The sequence below is a fragment of the Antedon bifida genome, chromosome 1 (assembly GCF_963402885.1).
Source record: "Antedon bifida chromosome 1, ecAntBifi1.1, whole genome shotgun sequence".
Lineage (NCBI taxonomy): Eukaryota > Metazoa > Echinodermata > Crinoidea > Comatulida > Antedonidae > Antedon > Antedon bifida.
This window is the reverse complement of record NC_136226.1, coordinates 28,779,067-28,805,033: the sequence shown is the minus strand read 5'-3', so window position 1 is coordinate 28,805,033 and position 25,967 is coordinate 28,779,067. Positions and strand designations below refer to the sequence as shown.

General features: G+C 32.4%; 1 protein-coding gene across 3 annotated transcripts in view; it reads right to left on the bottom strand.

The window, feature by feature from the left end:
- The window catches only part of LOC144848501 (neuropeptides capa receptor-like), a 33,960-nt gene extending 11,501 nt beyond the window's left edge, over positions 1–22,459 (bottom strand). The window contains exons 1-4 of one of the 3 annotated variants that reach the window (XM_078705283.1): positions 22,373–22,459; positions 21,489–21,607; positions 14,516–14,568; positions 4,242–4,350 (exon numbers count right to left, since the gene is read on the bottom strand). The gene's annotated coding sequence lies outside the window, so the exon portion shown is untranslated. The remainder of the gene's footprint in view (positions 1–4,241; positions 4,351–14,515; positions 14,569–21,488; positions 21,608–22,372) is intronic. The other 2 variants (XM_078705299.1, XM_078705290.1) reach the window with 2 other exon arrangements.
- Between the last annotated feature and the right edge of the window lie 3,508 nt (positions 22,460–25,967).

Below are 25,967 nucleotides of genomic sequence, written 5' to 3'. Positions count from 1 at the left end.
TGACGTATGGTAAACTAAAAAGCAAGGAATTAGACGTATGACCAACTAAAAAAGCAAGCAATTAGACGTATGACCAACTAATAAGCAAGCAATTAGACGTATGACCAACTAAAAAGCAAGCAATTAGACGTATGACCAACTAAAAAGCAAGCAATTAGACGTATGACCAACTAAAAAGTAAACATTATAATGTGGTTATAAAACAAAAAAGTACTTTGAAATGAAAAGCAAACGTGTTTTAACCAGGGTAGCCACACTCTTCCTTATGTTGGACGATTGGTACCATATTATTACTATAATTACACCATCATCCTACAATCTCATGATGCAAATAGAATTATGGAAAATCTAGCATTAACACCTTACATTAAATGATTAATAATTTGATTCTATGTGTAAGCCAGCGTAGATTAATTGCCATAGAAATGTTATTGATGATTTAGCTACGACAGAACATGATTTACTCGACTTACATTAATGTTAAGGCTATCGATTTAGATTCCCAATACTAGCAAAACAACGTTTTGTCATATAAGTTGATATATCACTTTTGGGATTAATCGCTCTGTCTGTGCTGAGGATATTCGTTAATGGAGTTCTGCCCCGGTAGATATTGGATTATTCTATTATAATAATTATATTAAATCCACATACGTCACGCAGCAAAAACAAACTATAGGCCTACCTATATTATTATTATCAAAGTTCACATAATATTAAACAAAAAATACATTCATTCGTAAATCAAATTTACCAGAAATAATAACTGTTCAATACGAAAGAGTTTGCAAATAGCGCCACCAACATTGAACTTAGTTAAAATACTGGAGAAAGTAAAATAAAATGTTTGAAAAATTCTGACCAAAAAAAATTACAGTATCTTAATAATTACAAATTAGCTGAGGTTATACACAGGCATGTAACGCATTTCTTATAGTTTTCTATAGGCCTATAGTCGTGTTCACTTCCTCCTGATCTCGGTGCTCGAGATAAAAACATTATATACAAAAAAAATAAAAAACTTACATTTGGAATGAGGAAGAGTTATTTTAGCTAATCATAAAGATGTGTTCTTGTAAATTTAATTTATTTACAGATTCAGGTAATTTAATTACAGTTACTTGAAAACACTCCACAATTTAATAATAATAAAATGGTGAACTAGGGTCAGGCTGCTGGTGCTTCAATAAGTAGTCCTTGAAAATATTGAGAGTCAATATTTAAAAGTGGTTTTTGCAAACGATTTCGAGTGCAACATAGACGAAATAATATAATCAGAGCGTGTGTATTAATTCAAGGTAAACTTAGCGTAGGATCTAAATTAGTAGGCCTAGCTATCGGGTTCTATCAAGTAAATTCTCTTGTAAGTCAGTCCTGTTGAACAGAAATCAGAACATTTTAGCTTCAGCTTGGTGGAGGAAGAAACTATAGTACTGATTCTTGTCAAAAAAAAGTGGGGGAACATGTGTGAATTGAATTATTAGCTTGATATAATACTTTTTTTGATATAATACTTTAAATAAATATTATTATTTAGGAAGTCCATGAAAGGGAAAATGCGGTTCTATACCATAATATATCGGGTTTTTATATTACATGTTCAGGAAGCTAAATATCATCAAACGTAACGTAACTTGTATTCATTTATTTAAATATTTATCACTTTGTATTACATATTATCTCAAAATTGTAAAATGTTGACAATAAAGTAGACTTGTATCTTGTATTATTCTTTCTTAATTTAGTACACAAAGTAAATCTTTAATGAGGTAAGGATGATTTGGATATAAAATGTAGTCAATTTGGAAAAAAAAATATCCCTATTTTTAACTGATTTTCCTTAAAGTACGTAACCTTTATTGTGTTGTGGAACTAAACACATAATATCAAGAATAGATTTGAATATATAAATATATTGATACATTTCCAAATATTCAAACAAATATTAATCATAGTTTGTTTGTTTACTTAAGTACTGTAGGTCCAACTTGATACCAGACGCCGGGAGGTTTCTTCGGTACGTCATTCGTTTTGTTACCTAAGTATGGTTATATTTTCGTTAATACTTTTAAGTGGTTGTGTATACAACTTTAAAAAGTTGTATACACAACCACTAACAGCAAGTAACTCGCCAATTACAGGATGGATACACTATTTAATAATTTATCGTGCTTATATATAGTCTCATCTGACGCTTAAGGAGTGGAGTTGAAAAAGTCGTGAGTTACAACACTGGCACTAGGTCAGGATTGAACCCTGGACCTCAGGATTTTAAGGCAGCACGTTAACCACCAATCTACAGCTCCACTACAATACTACTTACTTCTGTTGATTAATCTGAATACTGTAATTAATATTATTACATCTCTAATTAAACTTTCTATTATAAATTACCACAATGTTTTTTTTAACTTATTAAGATTTATACACTTTATCTCTTAAACGAATTGAAATTGGTATAAACAAGGTTTAATACACCGATTTTTCTTTATCAGGATCTAGACGGCCGAGAGTTATTACTGTCGGTTAAAAATTGACAATCCATTGATAATCATCTTGTAAATTGCAAACTGACGAAAGAATAAAGATTAATGAATTGCCTATAAGTGTATCGATGATTGAATGAGACTTAATTATATTTATTCTCTCTCAGTCAGTTCAAGTAGATTTATTACGAATGTGCTAAGAGAGATAAGTCCGCGTAAAATGTTAAAACACATTGACACATTATTACTTGATTGGGCGTTGATTGATCCGGCAATCTGGTGAACTTTAAACTGAACTTGTAACTGAACAGGTATACGGTATCCAAGTGTGTTTAAGCTCCGCGTAATTAATATGGATTTAGTATAAATAGCAAACTGTTTGCACTGGATTTAAAAACTGAATTTTAAATATAATATGTTACAATACACATTAAAGATGTATTATTCACTGAAAAAATAATTAATTATTTTTGTTGAATATACCATTTTAATGTCACATAATAGTTATTCACTTTGACCAAAAATTATATCAAAATCAAATATATTTACCTGAAAAAACTGTAATTTAAAGAAAAGATATATTCAAATTGGCTGCCATCCAATGGATTTTTGGTTGAATTTAACCACTTATTTTGTCGTTTAATAAGTGGATTTTTTTTCATTTTTTCTTCTATGGAACGGATTAACTTTATTAAAACTACAACATAACCTATTCAAAGTCTGATTTAATTAATCTTCATTTAATCAATGCATCTTTAAAGGAAGGGTCAAGTCGAATACATGTGACTCTCAGATTGTAAAATATCTTGAACCGATTAGACTATGTTAAATACATTAATGTTTTTATTGCCGTAAGATTGAAATTGCAAATGAATGCTATTCAAACACACAAACTGTGATTTACACTGTAGCCGTAAATGGTTAATTGAAATGAAATTAAAAGGAGAAAAATTGCTCAATAATGATTTCTTTTACGCATTACGATGACTTGTGATATTCACCCTAACGAGTCAATTTCGCCAACAATTATACACAAAGTTTAAAATGTCTCCTTCGAGATGAAATGCATTCTTTTTAGCATTAATAATTATTGACATTAATAGCAATGTTCAACGCATTTTGACAAGTTCATGATCATCTCGAGGCAAGGCATTTGTCACAGTTAGTGGTTTTAATTAATGTTTTAAACAGTTACGTGATCATTACATTATGAATACTTTACATCAATTAGAAATATCATGTTTTAGGCCTACTGTGTTAAATAATTCTGTACGGTAGTTTTCTTTATAATAAAGTATATTTCAACAGTCCCGTACACTAAGTGAATTACAATTGAGAAATCACAGTTTATTCGACGATAATAGTGATGTTCTTCAAAGACATTTTGTCCCCCCTGAATAATTTTTTACATTTTTGTTGTTGAATATGCCATTTTTAATTTCACATATAGTTATTCACTTTGACCAAAAATTGAATCGCTAAAAACAATTATTTACCTGAAAAAACTGTAATTTAAAGCCAGACAATGGTTTTTGGTCTGTTTATTTTGTCTATAGAAGTGAATAACTTCATAAAAACTATAAATTGGCCTATTCTAAGTATGATTTTATTTTTTATGATTTAGTGGGTGAAACTATTTACAACTAATTATTTAACAGTTAACACACACGATACGGTATCTTTACATCAAGCCCATCGAAATGAGTTGTTACTCACGCCTTTTTTAAACATTTATGTAATGATAATTAATTATACTTGTGTTTGTATTCAAAATGTCCATATAACTGGTCAGGGAGACTTCGTCAGAAAAGATATTTATAGTTTTGATTGTGACGTCATTAAATGTCCGGATATTGCATGTAAACTAAAAACGAAACGAAAAAAATATAATATTAAATAATTTCTATGTAACAATAAAGCAGGTTAGTATGTCAATATATGAGTGTGTGTTCACTGATATGATTATATCTTCTGAAATCGGATTAGAGATTTGTTTGTATTTCGGTCTCCTCTTAGTGATGTTAACAAGAACTCACCTTTCTGGATTAAGAACAAGATTACTAGGTTAGTAATTGCTTTTTATTTGATTTCTTCAGACGCAAATGCTCTTTTCTAGATTACTGGCTAGAAAAATCATATCGAATTCCAAATACGTCGATTTGGTAACTAGGTTCCACTCATTATCTTTTCAAATAAACACAATTAACCAAAATAGAATTATAAGTTATTTTAATTTTCTTAAAATAACATTAATAATGTATTCTTTAGTCAACATATAAACAATAATATTCGAAGCAAGAGCCTATAGGAGAACCGCAACATAGTTCATAAATGTCATTTTATTTCACTTTACTAATAACTTAAATAAAGTGGAGGAACCTTAAATAGAAATATTACTTGTAGTGAATAGGCTCGCTTCTATTGTAAAGCTGGGATTAGTTAAACATGGGCTGGTGTATCATGATATAGGCCTATATATACAATTTAAAAAAACATTTAAAAAAACAAAGCCTTCAGACATACTGTAACACAAAGTACAATTACTGTATCTATACATGATCATTCTATACTTAAGAATGGCATATAGGCCCACACAATTCTTTCCTTGATAATAAATTTTGAACACTCCAATAAGAATAAATAACTTACTACGTCAACAAAATAAGAAAAGATTGATGCCGAAATAAATGTGATGAAGACAAATAATGAATCTACTCACTACTACAAAACATGTACATAGTGGCAGTGCCTAGAGCATAACGTACATAGCAGTAAGAGCCACTTACAAAAATTAGCATTCACACACGAGTTTGATGAATACGCACGTAAACGACAAAAAGTAAGGGACTGGAAAACATTAGCCTAAACAAAATAAATGGTTCTTATTTGTTTTTTCAAATTAGTGGAGTTTTTTACAGCACGAGTTATGTTTATGAAAAAAAAAGCAATAGTCCCTCTATGATAACATCTGCAAACACAATATTATGTATGTCACGTGTCAGAGTCAGAAGATCAAGAGAGGAAGGAATAATGATCAATTCAATTGAAATAGATAATAAGACTCAAGGTTAAGGTGAAGAAAGAATATTAAAGCAGAATAATTACTGTTCTTTACGTTTAGAAACATACTTTCCTTACACTCGAAGTTTAAGCAGACGTAACGCGTGTTAAAAACATACATTTAAATTGAGCGCAAAACAATTGATTGCTTGCCGTTAGTAGCGCGTAAATGTTTACGACATATAGAGGGCGTAACGTGGATCACAAACAGAAACAAAAACAGGTCAACATTACCGACACAGTTCACGTGCAAATGATTACCCTTGAAAATGTAATGGAAATATGCCAGAAGCAAACATTAATGATGACGAATTGTATCTTTGCAAATTGGTATTTTTAATCATTAGCAATTTGTTAAACATTTTGATAAGAATGGTAACTATATTAAGTTGCTATGTGCTAACACATTATATTATGTAATTGAATGGTCAGTTTAAAAACGTTTTGTGCTCATTTGGTTTTGATGTACAATACCAATACAACACAGCATCCATTTGTTAATTCGTTTTAAACTTTATTCTACGTCACACGCACGACTTTTTTCTGCGGTAAAACGAACAAGTGGCGTTTTATCGTACACGATATCCGAGAGGTATTAATTTTACTAACACGTTTTACAAAAGGACATCACATAATATAGGTCTGCATTTGAAATATAAGCAGTGAATAAACAGAATTTCAAACAAATGTCCACTCGAAAGAGATCGATTGACGATTATAATAAACTGTACATGGTGTATAGACACGCTTCAGAATTAGGCCTACTTAACGATGGAGTGTCATTAAATGATTTAGTAAAAAAAATAACACATGTTATCTTCCAAAAGGTCTGGTCTTTACAGAATCAACTAAACCCCTTTAACGGATAATATTGTTTTTGTCTAATGAGATAATTACACATTGTCTTTTTTCTGTGAATCTTAAGGCCAGTGTATACAGACGAGCGGTAACGGTAAGCGGAAAACCGCGTAGCTTGTCCCACGTAGTATCCTGACCGGAACCCGTAAATGGTCATAAAGAATATAATAACAGAGATTCCATATTTTTATTACTGTTACCGCTCCTCTGTGTAAATTGACTTTTGGCCTATAATGTACATAAAGGGGCAGTTTCGTAACCCAACAAAGTGTACATATGCAATAGCGATGTTTCCCATCGTTCGCTTCACGGGAAAGTATCTCCTAAAATAGCTGTCCTCTGTCCAGGGATGCCCTATACTGTAACGTCTAATGTAAAATTTAACCGGTTACAATGCACACTCTAAAACTCTGTCTACACTATCAAACTAGTTTGACAAAAAAAAGTGCCTAAATATGGTAGTGTATGTCCAAATATGATAGTGATATGACATCATCATGTCTATATGGGCACAACACATTTTTTGTCACATAAATAGATAGTATAGACAGAGCTGTATACTTATTTTGTAGTATTAAACGTAGTATTAAAGAAAGCTTTCTTTATGTATGCGCACATAATTCAATAATGAAATAGGCCTACACTGCAACTTAATATACTGTTCATTCAGATGACACTGAATGTCAGGATAAAATCGATATGTATGTGCAATACACTGAATAATTAACAATACATCCTATTAACATATTTTCATTTAAACACTTTTAAAAAGGTATACATCATTAATAATGCCAATTAAACACAAATTATTCATTACCGAAACACATCCAGTTGACATCGTATAAAATAAAGGAATAAAAATAAACGAATTTTTATTTTCTGGGCACAGTGATGATGAGTAGCAGGTGTAACTGACTTAACACTGAAAGCTTTAACCATTATAATCAATATAAACAACAAACCATCGAAATTAAACGGTAATGAAATATGAACATTACACAATAACAGCTTAAAGTCATTACTTATTTTAAACCGTGTCGCAAGTTCATTAGTATTTTAATTTATCCTTCAAACACAACGGGTAAAATAAAGAGGCCTACTTATGGTAAGTATAACTAACATAATCACTATAATGTCGCAGAGGTGGTTTCGGTTAAGCAAATGACATAAGGAAAAGTAAAATTCAATTGTGTGTTTACAAGGAAAAAACCCTTAACGGGCCATGGCAAAGAACATAACTAGTATGGGTTCCAGAAGGAGTTTTGACTTAATATTAATTAAAAGATAAATATATTGGCGTTTCATACGTTTACTACTTGAGCTTGTAAACTTGTATTTCAGATAAACATCGAAAAGCCTCGAAATAACTACAGACTTGGGGGAAGTCTAATAAAACATAACGTACTGTATGTTTGGAAGTGGCCGATCCAGGAACGTCGAGGGACTAACAATTGAAAAATGAAGTGCTTACAGTATGTCCTATTCTTTTTTTAATGTCGTGGGGCCCAAACACTGTCTGAAAACCAGAAGAATTTTACTGATGCAATGAAAGTATTAACATTAAAGAAATGATCTTGGGCACGGCGGACAGATTGCAGAACAAGATGTCACTGAATGGATAAAAGAAACGGTGTGAGGTGGCATGACAAAGTTTCCCAAGCAATTGGTATACTGGATTAGAACAGCACAAAATAGTTATGGAGTCACCCTGCAGTGTGTTGGAAAGGCGGCATTTATTCATTGACAATTTGGAGAAAATCAATACTGTTAATAATAAGGTCGTCCCAAACTCCATTATGTTTACTAACTTCTAACTTCAGAAAAATCACAATAAATCATGAATCGGAACGGTATGAATAATTACAAAGTACGTCAAAAATGATATAGTTCCACGTTTTACATCCTACCCGTGACATTTGTTTTACCTTTTAACCATCAACCTCGCTTAGAAATTATTGATTTTCGAGTGCATGATTCACTCATTAATTACCGCCATGTGGAAATATGTACACTTTGATTTCCAATATCAACATACTTAAAAAACATAGGGTGCTGATATTAATTAATTTAAGTGCTCCGTTGAACACGTTCTCTTCGGGGGATGTATTGTTCATCACTGTGCATCAACATCCAAGCTGTATTTTATGTGCGAATCGTATAAACTGAATTAACACGTTAAAATATTACTGGATATTACTATAACAGTTTGTATGAATTATAAGCTGTACATTAAACCCGTGAAAATGTTGGATAATGAAACGACCGCCATGGAGGGTTATATATATTTTTAGAAATTTAGTAATCATAAAATATTGGCATTTTAAAAAATCAAAGATTATTATGACATAATCCTTGACATCCATCACCTATCATTTGTGATATTACTTTTCAATTCCCAGATTTCTCGTTTAAAAGCGTTAATGACGTTGTTCAATAACTTTTTAAAAGATGGAATAATTATGATATAAATTTCAAAATTGACAATGTTCATAGCAGCAGCCGTTACGTTAATGAATGTGATTAGTGTAATATGCTAAAAGTATACTTGTAAAAGTGCCATTCCAGCCGTATATTGTGTGATCTGACAGATATTAATTAGTTTTAATCATGTCATATGTTATATTATCTCTAAAGGTATAAGTACATTCACCGACGACGGCGCCGATTTGTTAATAATTGAAAAAAAAAAACGAATTTAACGAAATCTTCAATAAACGGCAAACATGAATGAATGTACCTTGAGTTCGTACTTTCTTATGGCGTTTACATCTTGTGAACTTTATTCAATCAATCATAATATTTTTTTTTAGTTATAACAGGAAAGAGTGAAATTAATGTGTAATTTCACTCTTCCCTGGTTTTAACAATGATAACCATATTAACGTGTAGTAAAGAACTATCATTTACAAAAAAACAATATTAATTTCATACTATTTAGTTAAAGCTTTTTGTCATGTATTAAATCTGGATTCTAATCGGTGAAATAAGCGGATTCTCCTAGTGTATATTAGGAAAATGTTATCATAAAGCTCTGTCAAACACTATCAAACTAGTTCGACAAAAAAATGTGATGTGCTCATATGGACATGATGATGTCAGATCACTACCATATTTTGGCATATCACTACCATGTTTGGGCACATCACACTTTTTTGTCAAACTAGTTTAATAGAGCTTTATAGTAGCATAAGAACATTGCTGAATGTATGCAGTGTCACATGATAATACATTTCTCCATAGCTTAGTGCAGCACTATGACGCAACAAAATTAAGATAAAATATGAAGAATCGGTGACATAAAGATATTTAGAATGTTTCATATATATTTAGTTATCAAACAAAACCAGATTCAAACGTTATATAATTACATAGTCCTTAGTTATTGTATCGTTTAGAACTTTTTTTTTGGAAATCAAATTAGTAAATGTGCAGATTTTAATGTTTTCAAAATGTTCTTTTTAAAGCCTCGGGTGTTCTAGAGTGAAAACAGAGGACTCTATTTTAATGGGATGCACGATGCTTTACAATAACAATCGCTAATGTCTTGATGTTTTTTAGACAACAGGTATTCACAGTGTTCAGGTAGATGGAAACTAATCGATAATGAAATTAGTAATCAGGCCTCTAATGAATATTGATAGTAATCAAATTGTTGTTGTAACTTCTTTCAGCAGCTGTGTGGCCGTCAGGCCTGGTTAAACGTATTTAAAACGTGGAACAAAGCATACAACAATGTATTGTCAAAGAAATACAGTATGGTTTTAGTTAATTTAAAAGAACTATGCCATGGTAGTAGGCCTAAAGCTCTGTCTACACTATCAAATTGCATTTCATAACAAAATGTGATGTGCCCACATATGGACATGATGATGTCATATCACTACCATATTTGAGCATATCACTACCATATTTGAGCATATCACTACCATATTTGGGAACACATCACATTTTTTTGTCAAACTAGAGTCTAGGTACTTGCAGTAATCACTTATGTATAATGTATGATAAATTGATAATGTATTATGTTATGGTGTAGGGCTTTTTTACTAATGACTATATAACAATAAATGTTGATTTATTTAAAATGTTTATTTAATTAAAAGTATTTGGTTTCTGGATATTCTGGATATAGAAAGTAATGTAATATATATATAGGTATATTTATAATAGACAACGACAACGAAAAGTATAGTTTTTTTATACAGGAAAAAACCTAACTATGTTAATGATGTTTGTTATTGACAATGACATAATTTTATTGGATTTTGGAAAATATTATTTTCATCGAATACAATATATAATTGTTACAGTTTTTGAATGAAAACTGATTTAATTCATTTTGTTTTCTGTAGAAAAAAACAGTGTACTATTTATCGTCCTAGAAAACCAGTTTTACGATTTGACGCTTTTGGAGCAGAAAAACGAGGCATTATAGTATGTTTGAACAACAGTCGGTTTGACACGAGTGCTTAAATATTGCTGCGTGCCATTCATTTACTTTTATGTTTTGCGTCGTGTGTAGTTCATAATCTTACGTGATTTACAACATTGTCGCAACAGTATTCACAGCAGGTTTCTTGGCGTTGTAAAATGTCTCTAAAATAATCTATTAATTTATACTGATTGATAATGCGTTACATTTCATTGCAACGTTTTAAAAGGTATTTTTAACAAATGAATTCCAATTTTATACTCAGTGTACATATATATTACAATGGAGTTGTCTCATGACACATCACATTCGATTGCGTGTACGTTTTGCTATATTTCATTCGAATGAGTAAAAATATACAAATACACCGTAACTTAGTGTTACTGTTTATACTTTTACACTTTTTGTCATTTTTTTAGCCCGTGTATGTATATATATCTTTTTAATCGGATTTGCTGAGAACCGACATTTGTTTTTGTCTTTTACGAAGACAAATAATTCAGTTTTTTGTATGTTGTAAATATCTTTTCTAAAAGGATAACTTAATATTTGCCAATTAAACAGTTATGGGCCCTCTGGGAGAACAGTTTTTACTGAAAAGGTCACCCAGTATAAAGAACAAAAAAAATAAATAAATGAGGTCTTAAAACAATAATAAATAATAATAGTCTGTAGTTTAGTGCAGAAATGAACATTGTGTGTTTGATAAGTATCATTTAAAGATGTTGTAACAGAGTGTTATTTTGTCGAGAAAATGTCGTTTGTCACTACAAAATGCCATTATCTTGACAACATGAAAAATGTTCCAAACGGCGCCCCGTAACAAATACGAAAGTAACGATGTTGTTGCGTAACAACCAATCAAAAAGCACATACAATGTGAAGATATCAAACTATTTAATTCTATTAAGCCATCAAAAGATACTAAAGATAGAATCTTGTGCTATTAAACGTTTTATTACTGAGGAATCTCAGATGGCTTTCCACGTTCTACTACTCACTTATTTACATTATTCTTTAAAGTGACACAGTTCAATGTAGTTAAAAAATAAATACATTCAGTACAAAAAAAATAAAGCTACACTAAACGTACAGCACATGTTATCTCTACATTACATAATACGCGGAAATGGAACGTTGGGGAAACGTTCGATTGCTTTGGCAAAAAAAAGACGTTTTTCAACCTGGATATTTGTTTATGCTGAAAATGTTCAGAGCATGGTTATGATATTGCTCATTTTATTGTGTGCCAGCTGAATCAGTATTACTACACTCAACGAAAACAAATTTACCAATCACTTGCTTCGTAGTTGTCAACCACACATTGGCCAATCAACTCCCTTCATCAACCATAAATCACAAACTATGATCCAATCAAAATGCAGAATTTACTGCATACATTGTTGTGTTCGTTCCTTGTGTGGTAATTTAATTTAAAAAAACAATAGACATATATGCAACGTTATTATTTTACGGGTTTTTTTACGTTAGAAACAAAATTCGTTTGAACATTTTGAACAAGTTATTTTCTTCTTATATTTTATTTACTCCTTGGTTTAAACAGTCACATTTGGGTATAAGTACAGTCACATTTAGGTATAAGTACAGTCACAATGGGATAAATGATGGCTTATGGGTAAAATATGCTGGTATCATAACTGGTATGTAACATAATGTGATAAATATTAATATGGTATAAATATTTGAATAACATACGCAGTTTTCTTTTTATATGAAATAATGTGTATATTATGTATCACTAATAATAAATAATGTTGTAGCGGTAAATCTCCAGAGTTTGCAGTTGTAACAAGAGAACGTAACCTTTAACCTTCCTAGCTAGAAATCTAGAGAAATGTATAAAACTACTAGTACGTAACGCAAGGACGTAGACGCCACGCAAGCGAGTTGACCAATCACACGCGATTGTTCGAATAATCCATCGCTTGAGATTGGTCAAATCACTTTGCGTTGCGTTACGTCTTTGCGTTGCGTTACGTCCTTCCGTTGCGTTACGTCTTTGCGTTGCGTTACGTCTTTGCGTTGCGTTACGTCCTTCCGTTGCGTTACGTCTTTGCGTTGCGTTACGTCTTTGCGTTGCGTTACGTCCTTCCGTTGCGTTCCAGTGGGTACCAAGATTTAGAAATAAATACGAAGTGATTCTGGCCTAATTAAATAAATTCCAAATTCCAAACTTGGTGGTTCAATTTATGTCTTTAATAGTTTAGTTTAATTTTAAGGCAATTTAAATCTTAGTATTAAATCTAGTGAACCACTAACCACTAATTGCGACGATCAAATTAAAGTAGATAGATGAATCACAGATTACTTAGATTGGTTAAAATGAAGCTGTTTCTGTTATCTGAGACGTATTATATTAGATTCTACGTTTGTTTACTACTATATGAATTATCAAGACTCGAGTACCGACAAAGGACACGTTCAAATAAAACTCACGCATCAATTTCGTTACAAGAAGATGTGAGTTAATGTAAAATAGTTTAATTTTGCAAGCTATAAAACAGGACCGTAGAGTAAGCGAACTCTCGTACTGCTAATAATTTCTCCATGAGCGCAAGATGCTTAGACCATGCTGCGCTATCCGATTTTCTTCTAATATTATATTGTACATATCCAGACATGCCGATATATGCGACGAGCTATACAATCATAATTATTTATTACAAACAGAGGAACATAACACCTGGATAATGCATTATTATCTCATAAAAAGCATAATGATATTAGATGATCAAGTAATATGATATTCCTAATATATTTTATATTTTCAATGAGTATGGTAAATTCCGCTACTGTCTGACAAATGTTGTTCATGGGCAATTAGGCCGCTAAGAATGCAGCATATAATATAGGCCTAGTTATGGTTATTGTACGGTACTGTGTCTTTTGATACTATATTGATTTATTAAAATGCTTTTGGATCTTTTTGAAAATGATTTAAAAAAAATAAATATTAAAACTCCAACATGTTAAAAACCAGTGTTCAGAGCACGCGTATAAAAAACCATGCAGTTTTCAGTGCGCGTGTAATAAAGTCGTGACATTTTTATCAGTATTTCAGCGCGCGCGAATAAAAACCTAGCAGTTTTTATCAGTGTTTCAGCGCGCGCGTACAACAAACGTGCCATTATATCTCCAGTGCGGCCGTCGTGTGCTCTCAACTAAAAATCCTGCTGCTTTCTTGCGATTTAACGAAGACAAATCAAGAAAGTTTATACTTTATTATCGGAAACTTTACGTTTCACAAAAAAGTAAAATGTAACAGCTTCTATTTCAGAAATCCCCGAGAGAATAAATGCCCTTAGGTTATAAACGAAGAACACTGAAATTGTATTATATCACAAAATTACGGCCGTGTACATAATCATATCCATTGCAACATAAATAAATGCATCGCTAGAAATATCACATGTTATAATACAAATCCCGATAGATGATACTTTGATAAATAAAATTATCGTGACAATAACAAAGTAAAATTAATATATAGTTTATTACAGTTTATATTAAATCCGACCTCTTTGAACTTAAGATATTATATTATCATCATGTATGTTTTCTGCAGACTTATTGCAACACCTAACAGAAATAACGATACTATAGATTATCGTATCGTATAAACAAAGTTAAAATATTATAAAATTAAACGGTAACCCACCTGTTACTTGATACTTGGATGAAACAGGTACAGATGGCAAATATATCACGATCCTAAAAGAAGTAGTATATAATATTTGTTGCTACCCTGGAAATAAACACGATATGATTGCAAAAAAAATTATCTAATATTCTCTGTGGCGAAGAATCTGCTTTTCGCGAGCGCATCCGCTGTCTCCCAACGGATAGTAACGAATGCTTTTTGCTTATTGCATTCGCAAACCTCGTACCGCATTTTGTGTTAACGTTACATTAATATTGACGTCATCTCTAGACGGGCTGTCATTGGTCAATGCCTAACCAAGTGACAATAACAGCGTACAAGATTGGACCCCTGCTAAATCGTACGGTCTGTAATTGTGAAACTATAATGTCACTGTTTCAAGCAATTTGCAGCGATACTTTCGATAGTGGCGCTATATCAACGGCACAGTGAAAATTTAATAATAAATTATTTTATAACAATTTCATATTCGTTCATCATTGTTTATTTAATTACACTGTAAAAATAGTGTTTAGATTATATTATTATATATATATGTATTTTGTACACTTTTTCCAGACATTTAGCCTTAAACGTGTTTAGATATGAAACATGTTTAGGCTCTAAACACATTCTAAACATGTAGTCTGTACTCAACTCAACATATCAGTGACGTGTTGATTGTTAAACATGTGGAGCAATATAAAGACACGTTTAGGTTCTAAACGTGTTTAATTTACCATGTGTGGAACATGTAGTCTGTATGTGTGAAGCTTTTTCCGCCACGGTAAAATCCGTATGCACGCAACGCTAAACGCTGACTGAACATAATAGTGACATGTTGACTGCTAAACGAGTGGAGGAAAACAACATGTAGCTATAAACACGCTACACAGGTAAGGAGGGGGATGTGGAGAGAGAATGACTGAATGTAGGCCTACTTCTCGGGACGACCTGCAAAATTGGCAGTCGAGAGCCAAATCCCCAAGCAACTTTCTTTTACAGATATTAATTTACACTTCAATGTAGAAGTACCGCATACGATTGGTTTATTGTATTCCTTTCAATTATATTTTATTATTATATTATGATGACTGCTTATACGTTTTTGTATTTCATATGGAAAGTCTGGAAATAACATTTTTTTCACGAGATTATTGATCTGAGAAAAAAAATCCCTCATTCCGAGTCCATCAATAAAGCATAATACTGTAATACATTTTGATTAGCGATGTGGTATTTAATTTATAGTTAAATCGAAAACATCAATCAATTCTTCCCATTAATCAAAACATTAATGAAACCAGGGAAGAGTGATTGTAATTTCACTTTTTCCTGATGAAATGTTTTGATTTTTGTGTCGATACGACTGAATAGAACGGGCAATTGATACGGATTTGAGTTCTTTAAGCCCATGTATAGTTAAAATATTTACAGAAGAATATGGCTATCTGTCATATACCGTCAATGTTTGCTGATGGTGAAACGGTTCTTCACTATTTTACCGTAATACCTCTCCACCCACCCATCTCACTTTTAAACCTGAGATAGCTTTTAGTCCGTTTTAAACCATGGATAAATGCAAGTGTTGCTATTAGATATTCCGTTCATTTACATTTCATCAGGCGACAGTTACTTTTTTTAAACCTATCAATGGTGTGAAGGGAATGCTTATTACTTTTGTCGCCTGGTACTAGTGGCGTTTGTTAACGCCGGTTCTTGTCTATTTCAATCCTGTGGCCTATATTTCGTACGATCATTATCGCTCCAAGTCAACTATATAAGATGTACCAAGGGAGGGTATATTGGCAATTAGACGTAACATAAGAAGAGTGATATCTAAACATAGAAGATGCACACGTGACGTATGTAGTGATACATATAATAACAATAATATCATCAACAGTGACGATGACAACAACAATAACAATACAAAACATCCTTCACTTCCAATTATAAGATTTCAGATTTCATCAACATTTATTTGAAACAGTTTAAGAAAAGAAAGCACATATTTACAATGAGTTTTACTGTTTCAGGGATCGGAAATAGAAGCAAAAGAAGCTTACGAATTTCTATATTAGTGGTAAAGTCGGCTGCCCGGATAATGTTACAATATTGCAAATGAAGAAGAATAAAAGAATTATATAAATTAATAAAAAATATGTTGAGGAAGAAAGGAAGAACATTGTTATTGAAAACAATTAAACTATTAACAATAACTCTGATGAATATTAACGCTAATACTAATAAATCTAATGTATATAGCATAAATATACTTTATTAATAACTTGGACAAAATTGTTTTACACAATACAGCATTATAATGGTTTTATACACATAAATTTTACTCTTAATTTAAGCATCTTACCGGTGACGTGTATAAATCAACGCGACACTCGACGAAACGTGTATTTATCCATTTTATCATCTATTATTGACCACTTGAAGCTCACCTTCAAACACAGAATAGCCTAAAATGAACTTAATGCTTATCAAACCAATTTCATTATCTCCGAAAATGGTCGAATTCTGTTACAGTTATAGCCAAATGTGTTTCAAAAATATCACGACGTAATCCTATTAAATATAGACAGTTCTATTGTATTGAGGGCGGAACTGTAGTTACAACTTCAGAAAGCCGTTAAACAATTACGAAATTCGGATTACGTCAGAACCTTAAGCAACACTAAAACAGCAATTTCTGAACAAAAACGTGTACACAAAAATGGTAAAGGTCAACTAATGACGTGTAATGCAAAGAGTAAAGGTCACACGATTTATACTTTATTTTGAACAACACTGTCGATCCTTTTGTGATTTTGGATTAGATTGAAATGAAGATCTTGTATACGAAGAATAAATATAAGACGGTAGTAATGACAACGATATTTAGGCCTATCTTTATGGTCCCGGCGATGATGACCCGGATGGTGGCAAACAAGAACGATGAGGACGCGAAACGAAAGGATAAAACAATAGTGATAAATAAGACTATAGTAAGGTTGAAAACGATGAAGATGAAACCAAAGATTGTGACAAGATAGTGATGATGATAAGGAGAATGATGATGAAGATGATGATGATAATGATGATGATGATGATGATGATGATGACGATGATGACGATGATGATGATGACGATGATGATGACGATGATGACGATGATCGGACGACGATGATGATGATGATGATGGCAATGATGACGATGACGACGACGACGACGACGATGACGACGATGACGACGATGACGATGATGACGATGATGACGATGATGATGATGATGATAATGATAATGATGATGCAGAACCATTACAATATGATCCACCTTCTACCACACACACAAAAATAGATACCGTATTTAACTGTAGGCCTATTTCAAATCAAAATAGTGCAAAGGTTGATATAAAACCATGGTAACAGCATGCATATCGGTCTGATTATTGTGTTCATTTAATTTGGTTAGTGATCTCTCCAGTACGGTGAGTTTTATTGGCGGTATATGATCGAATTCTCGTTATAATTACGTAATTAGCTTTGATTACACCGACCCAAATTACTAATTATTTTTCAGTCACAACGTCAAAATAGAAAGAAATCGATTTATCTGTGGCTATGCCATGTGGAATTAAGTTAAATATGAACTTTATGAATGTATCGAATTATTTTATTATTCAGTTTTGCCTCTAATGTTCAATTGAATCTTGATACGTAGCCTACCCGACGCCTGCCTAACAAAACTAATTATAAATTGTTCTCCAACATTCTCCTATATGACGTTTGTGTGCTCATTGTGTCAGAATTAAGTTAAGTTGGTATTAGCATAGTATATGTTTAAATATTCTTTATTTAATAAGTATCAGGTTTTCAATAAGGAGTTTTCGATTTGAGACGACCAAGGCGGACAGACGTACTTGAGACGTGTAGCCTGGATCAGGATTCAAAACTGACTCTGAGAATGCATGCATGAGGAACCACATTCAAATGTCCACTCACTTGCACAATTAATTAACATAACGTAATTATCCTATATAACACTCACCCGAAAATAAAAACTTTCAACCATTCAATTAAAAAACGGAATAAAAGCTATATCAGGCTTAGAGTGAGAGATGTGTAGGTGAAGAGGAATAGGAGGAGATGAATGCGGAGAGAGAATTACTGGCGGTGGTCTGCATCAATATCCACTAATCTGGGTTCCAGACGGAGTTTTGACTTAATATTTGTAAAAAGATAAATATGTTTGCACATGGCGTTTCATACGTATACTACTTGAGCTTGTAAACTCCAGACAAAAATCGGAACGTTGACTGGTGGACTAACATAAAAAAGACAAGAAATACAGACTTGGGAGCAAGTCTACAATTTCCACATACGCGCGGTGGATTGAAATTCATCTCAGTTTGAACACGCGCTGTATCGTCATCATTTTTTCAGAAATAATATATAATGCGCTGTAAACTTACCCACATCAGTTCATCGGTCAAACAGACTATGGTGCAAATAGAGATTGTTTAAACTAATACTATTTCTGCCATATTGATTTGTTGCGAACGCAGCGATTTTTTGCTATAGAATAAACAAATGGTCTGTTATGTGATCTTTTCAAGCAAATATCCCGGCAAAACTCCATCGATCGATGGCCAAATACCCGTTCTTTTCGGGCGACATATTTCTGGATTAAGAAAGGAAATAACGCATTTTCTACAATCGGTTTTAGAAACATTATTCGCTTGATTATTACATTAGCTGTCTTTTCAGCTGTCTTCTACAAACCGAACGTCAATCAAATGCTACTTTCTCGTAAGATGTTTTACGATTTCCAAAATTGTAGTCTCTAATCTGAAAATGTGCGGGAACACAAACAAACGAGCTTAAACAATTGCTTTAGTTAATTTGCTTTTGAAACTAAAAGGTTTTGTAGATTCTATGTTCTGATTCATAAACACTTGTGTACGCTGAAAATTCAAAAACAATTTATGGCACAGCTTAGCATAAACATTATAACAACGATGAGCTATTCGGATAAGCGAGGAATAGCCTAAATCGATCATTTATAAATCACTTAACGATAATGCCGCTATAAATTGGTTGATAAAGTACAGTGATACTGTCAAATCGACTTAGAATTAAGTAAAACTTAGCATCAACAAGATTCATCGAATGCCCGAAATAGCTTCATATAGTGTTTATTGCTTCTTACAAGATGATGAATGATGACGACGACGCTGCTGACGACGACGACGACAACGACAACGATGATATGATGACGATTATGATGACGACGACGATAATTAATTTATTTATTTTATTGAGTTGACAACGATGAAAACCGAACAAGTTGTATCTATAATGAACTATAATATATACAATATATTCACATTTGAAACAAAAACATAAACTAATATTACAACTTTACAGAGAATTAACAAATGTACCATTAAATACATTTAAACTATCGTAAAATGAATCAATATCAATACAAGTAACAAGCACACTATTAAATATATTGGATGATGAAAGTGATGATGATGATAATGATAATAATGGTGATGATGATGATGATGATGATGATAATGATGATGATGATGATGATGATGATGACGATAATAATGATGATGATGATGACGATAATAATGATGATGATGACGATAATGATGATGATGATGATGATGATGATGATGATGATGATGATGATGATGATAATGGAAATGGCGATTGTGAATATCGTGATGACGGAAGTGATGATGATGAATTGAAGAGGTGATAATGATGATGATTACGGAAGTGATAATGATGATGATTACGGAAGTGATAATGATGATGATTACAGAAGTGATAACGATGATGATAATGAAAGTGGTACCGATGATGAATGTAATGATGATGATCTAAGTATAGTTTCTAGGTGAACTTTGTGAACTCTTGGCGCCCAGCTGGTTAATTAGTACACATATCATATTATGTATAGGTGCACTGTTACTAATTGAATTTGATTATTTAATCATTTCTCGTGTTAGGCCTACATTAACTTGATTACGGGTTTTGGATTGAGTTTGGTCATTGCCTTTACAATCAACGCACTGACCAACATTGTGTAACTATGACACACTATCAAAAACAGGAAAGGAGAGGGCAGTATAGCAAAATAATGCCATACTTCGTGTTCTGGATAAAATTAAAACAATCCAGTTTAGTTAAGCTTGGTTGTTTCGGCTCGAAAAAACTCACAATTACCGAAAGCCCATAATTACCGTGGGCGTACGCGCAACGCAACATAGTTGACCAATCACAAGCGACAGTTCTGATGATTCATCGCTTGTGATTGGTCAGTTACTTGCGTTTTCGCTTTCATTTTTGCGTTACATCCTAGTGAGAACCAAGCTTTAGATTCATTATAACTATTTTGTATTAGTAGTAGCAAAGAAGAAAGTGATCATTTTAATTATTTTGTTCGCATTTGTTTTTAAGTGTGTCCGAACAGTTGTTATCTAAAGTCGTCCTAATTCGTGTCATGTAGGCCTATATCATTAAATCATTTAATAAAGGAAAAGACATGTTGGAACCGATAAAAGCTTCAACGAAACACAAATTAGAGTGTCATGTATATCATTAAAATATAATAATAGAAAAGGAAATGTTTTTCGTAGAAATCGATAAAAGCTTCCACGAAAAACAAATTAAGCCATCATCATCGCCCTGTTGATTTATTGTGAAAAATAAACATGTGTAGGCCTTGTTAAACAAACGATGATCGTGACACATAAAACAATTAAAAGTACATGTTCTTAGAACACATAGTAGGACAAAATATCGGCTGCTGGATAAATACATTATCATGAATTGATAGTAATAGTACAATGAACGCTGAATGTTCTAAAGACCTTTGATGCGTAGCCTACATATCCACATGTAAGAAACAGTTATTAACATTATCACCTGTATGATTAAACAATAGCATTATTATTATTGTTCACTTTAAGATGACCTACTTTAAAAAGAACAGTTGCCATATACCTTGCGACTACCGCCATCGGCGACGTATTGGAAGACTATTCGACTCCGCAGATCGGAAATTCATCATTTACCGTAGTTCATCAATTTTATAGGCCTAGATTTGAAGTAGATTATAGAAAGATTTATCTTTTGTTGTTCTAAGGAATAACATTTAATTAAGACGAATAAAGCGATCAATCGACTGTTGTACTTTTATTGTTGATTATTATAATTATATTACTCTTGTTTCGCAAATCATAATACAATCATACACTTTGATGTAGGAGTTTTTATAAAATGTAATTATTTTCATTTTTTAAATTCTATATAAATAAAACAGTGTTCTTGATTCAAATGTACGTAATGTAAAGACACGTCTACACTATCAAACTTTATGTGACAAAAAAATGTGATGTGTCTATATGTGGACATGGTGATGTCATATCACTACTACCATGTTTGGGCATATCAATGCCTTATTTGGGCACATCACACATTTGTGCCACATAAAGTTTGATAGTGTAGACAGAGCTTAAGAGTGAAAAAAACAGTGAAAGCATATCCCTTTATCTACAGAATTGTACGGTTAAATGTATCCACCACGTGACAAAGACAGATGCCTAATATTTGAATATTTTAGTACTACTGTACATGTTTAGATACAATTTAATACATAGAGTTTTGTTGCAGCACCGCACTCGCACGCTCTCCACGGATGTGTTTAAACTAACCGCCAGGCTCACCATGATCTTACCTTATCAACATGGACGCAATGGTAGCCTAGATTGTTTGGTGTTATTTTCTTGAATACCACTTTCTTATGGATTAAAAATGTGTAGGCCAATCAAACCTGATGGAATAATGATAAAAAAATACTCACTTGAACAAAACTGTTACTGCTGACGAAATGAAATAAATGCATTTTGCTACAAGAAGGATTCACTGTATTGTCCTGGTTGCCAATAACTCGATGCTTACTTAAATGGTTGTCCGGTTTGTTTACAATCAAATATGTAGCACCACTAATCGGTGTTCTTCCGCTGTCGAAAAATAGTTCTAACACAGTTACAGTTGATTAGATTCTTAAACAATTTTGTTAATCCCAGATGCCATGCATTTAATGCTTAAAGACACTAGACCTACGTTTTTTTACCTAATTTAAAATAAATACAATATGGACCTATTGCGATATTTGTTTTCGTCTTTTCTGAAAGGGTAAACAAATAATATAAGAACCGTAACTTTTTTAGCGAAAATACCATGTCTTCCCCTATTTGTATTAACGGATTCTTCCAAAAAAAGGAAAGACAATTAATTCAGCAACGACAACTTCAGGCTATGCCTATAACTAGTGTACGATGTTCGTATGTTACCATTCTTTACCAGCTAGGCCTACAAAACTAGAAACGTCTACGAGAAAACTTTCGACGCGAGCTACTTAGGTAGTGCATTGTTTTCTCTTTTTATCATAATTAACCTTAGAACGCACATTTAAGACAAGAAATGACCTGGTTTAATGTTTTTAAAGTTATATAGGCCTATGTTTTTACAAAACGTCAAAAGTTGCAGGTCTAGTGTCTTTAACTGTATTACAAACAGTGAGTACAAAGTCATATCTTATTACTACTTATATTTAGGTTTGAGTAACTCAGTATAACAGTAACAAGAAGGTAAAGTCAAGACAAAATATACGTCACATGCAAGTTATGATTTAAATAGATGACATATCGTCTTTGTAAACAACTCATAACAAAAATGAAATTTTTATGGAATGCATATAAGTGCTTGTCGCCTACACAAAATACTCTTTAGTGCTTATTTACATGATATCATGACTGTTATTAAATAATTGAGTTCACAACATTCCATTTTAATATATAAACTCAAAGCAATCACAGCAAGAGTACACCCGTGGTGCCATACCCTCAGTTGAACCTTTGATAATTTTAAATTGTAAAGTGTATATTATTTAATTTTGTATCTTTAGAAACACCGCCATTACCGAGTTAACTGTTTCAATTTATGTTCGTTGACAGCTCAAATAACATGAGTTTTACCGTTAAGAAAAAGTACATACGGGCATCAAGCAGGTGTTGGAGAGGACGTGTTGCCATTTCGTGAAAAAGAGGCAATTTGTAATGTGTGCTTTATTTCTGAAATTTTATAACACATGGTGTATTCGATTAGATAAATATGAATCTATAGAGTTCATGTTTTACGAATAAAACTAATATCAAGGCCAATTTACACAGACGGGCGGTAACAGTAAGCGGAACACCACGCCGAGCTTTTCCACCAGTATCTATCATGAGCGGGTTTCCGCCTAACCGCCCGTCAGTTCCGCGTTTGTGTAAATGGTCATAAGAAATATTACCGTTACCGCTCTTTCTTATCTGTGTAAAATGGCCAGAAACATTGACAAGTTATTAAATTATCACAAATAATTATAATGGAGTTAAGTCAGATGGAATAGTATCGTGAGTTGATAGCACGCCATAGGCCTATTGTATACTCAGTCACTGATAATGTTTTGTACAAGAGGAAATTTCCCGAATTATCGAAATCAAAACGGTACTGGATTTGGTCTACTAGCGTTCCCTCCCAGTATGTTTATTTTCTATGGACCAGAGTTTCCGAAATAAAAGATTGAATTGAATCGAATCATGGTAGAACTGTTGCATACAGAAATATTCAGGTCAGAGCGTTACACTTCTGATATTGTAACATTTTACCACGCGAATAGAAAATAAACATATTGTTATGAAAATGTTTACACAGGATCTTCGCAACGTTTGTTTTTAGAAGCGTTCAGGTGCAAGTCGAATATCTCAGTGGGAATCGGCGTCTTGATATCAGTACGTTCACTGTGTTCAATCATCCATGTCGTGGCATAGTTTTCTGTCAGCGAAGTTTAACATTTTTTTGTTTAATCTATGGCACAATAAATAGCATTTAGAAGTGTTTTTAAATTGCAAGGGAGTGAGGTACTTACATTTTATTATAATTTTTTGGAAAGGACACTTTAACCTCGAGATTTAGAGTTAACAACATATTTGAGAGAAAACAAAAAGATTATATAACAAATTATTAAAAGTAAAATATATATGGACATTCAACAACAACAGGTTTCAATTATTCAGGTAATCTGTGTTTGTATGCCTTTCAATAACTATAGTGATTTGCAACCTTTTGTTAAATGTATAAGTTTCTTAGCGAATGTTGTATAATTATTAGGTTTGAAGTTAGATGCTACTGTTACTGTTCTTGTAGCGGTCTTCTTTTGAAGACACATGGCCGTCATTGACGGATACTTGGTATCAATTGACTTTACTGCTGGTGTGCTCGATATCTATGTTTATACAATGCTATAACGTACACTTATAGGCTATTTAAATTTTTTATTTATCTTTCCTAAAATTACCAGGCAGTTAAAAATAAATAATCAAAATGTAGGTCATGTTGAGTTTAGAAATATAAATACCCTAATTTATGCACATTTTTCAGAATAATTTCATTTCTGATTGATACATCAAAATATTTTAAAGAGAATTTACATTACAAATGACCATTAAAGATAACGTGTTTGTCCAGATGTTTGCACACACATGTTTGTAAATGGGTTTATGTCTATTCCTCCTAAGCTATTTAACCTAAAAGAGTATTTTACTATATAAATCGTTCACCTACGTGACTACTTGATACTCAACATCACGGTGAAATAGCTAAGAAGATTAGAAGAAGCAAGGTAACCAATGAAAACCTGTATACCACTGTATCTCACATCGAGATTAATAATGATGGTTAGGCTCTATAAGTATATTCAAATTGATAGTTTTATGATGCAATTAAAAGTTTAATTGGCAGCTGTTGTATTGATAAAAATCATTATATACAGTAACCAGAAATAACATTACAATATTCTTATATTCAAGCATATCGATTACAATGTAAACTATATAATAACTATAATGAGATATAAAGTGTATGCGTCACGGTGGAGAAATCTATTGTTGACAACTTTATCATGAAAACAGAGGCAGATTAAAATGGAAGCAGCTAGTTTGGATTTTGAATCTCAAACTGGTCGTATGACTTGTACTGGGAGGAACGCTCTGTCTGCTTAAAAGCTCTGTTTACACTATCAAACTTTATGTGACAAAAATGTGATGTGCCCATATATGGACATGATGATGCCATGTCACTACTATATTTGAGCATGTCACTACCATATTTGGGCACATCACACTTTTTTTGTCGAACTATTTTGATAGTGTAGGCAGAGCTTTAGAACAACTGATAAAGTCGATGTATTCAAACATTTATGTAAAATGTAAACTTGTGTACTGTACAGGACAGTATAGGAGTTGAGGAAATAGAACGTGGCTGACTTCTAAAATATGAAAAGGCGAATTAGAAGAAAACTGTATACAGTCTCTGTAGTTGTTTCGAGGTTTTAACAAGCTCAAGTAGTACAC